This window comes from Propithecus coquereli, unplaced genomic scaffold (genome assembly GCF_000956105.1).
Source record: "Propithecus coquereli isolate 6110/MARCELLA unplaced genomic scaffold, Pcoq_1.0 Scaffold248, whole genome shotgun sequence".
Classification (NCBI taxonomy): Eukaryota; Metazoa; Chordata; class Mammalia; order Primates; family Indriidae; genus Propithecus; species Propithecus coquereli.
In genome coordinates this window covers 1670794-1671195 of record NW_012148041.1, presented here as the reverse complement: position 1 = coordinate 1671195, position 402 = coordinate 1670794, and positions in this window count along the sequence as shown.

Sequence of the window (402 nt, the reverse complement as noted above, 5' to 3'; positions counted from 1 at the left end):
CCGCCTCCGCCCACGCCACCTCCCACACCCACTCACCCTCCCCCAGCAGAACGGGCCTTAGGACAGGGACGGCGGAGGTGACTGCACCCGCCAGCTTCCTTACCAAAGTTCCCTTTCGTTCCTGGGAAAACGAGCCCCCGGTGAGGAGGAAGAAGAGGGAGAGGAGGAGCAGCAGCAGCTGCCGCAGCACCTTAGCCCAGAGGTGGTGGTGGCTTTTCTGAGGTCCGGCTACATACCCAGCACCTGCCATGTGACTGCCATGTGACCTGACCTGGAGGGGAGGTAATGAGGTGTGAACGCCCAGTCTTAGGGTTAACGAGAGAGGCCCCAAGTCCCTGCTCTCAGCCAAGAGGAACAAGCAGTGCGGGTGAAACGCACGTTTTCCCAGAATGGCTACATCCT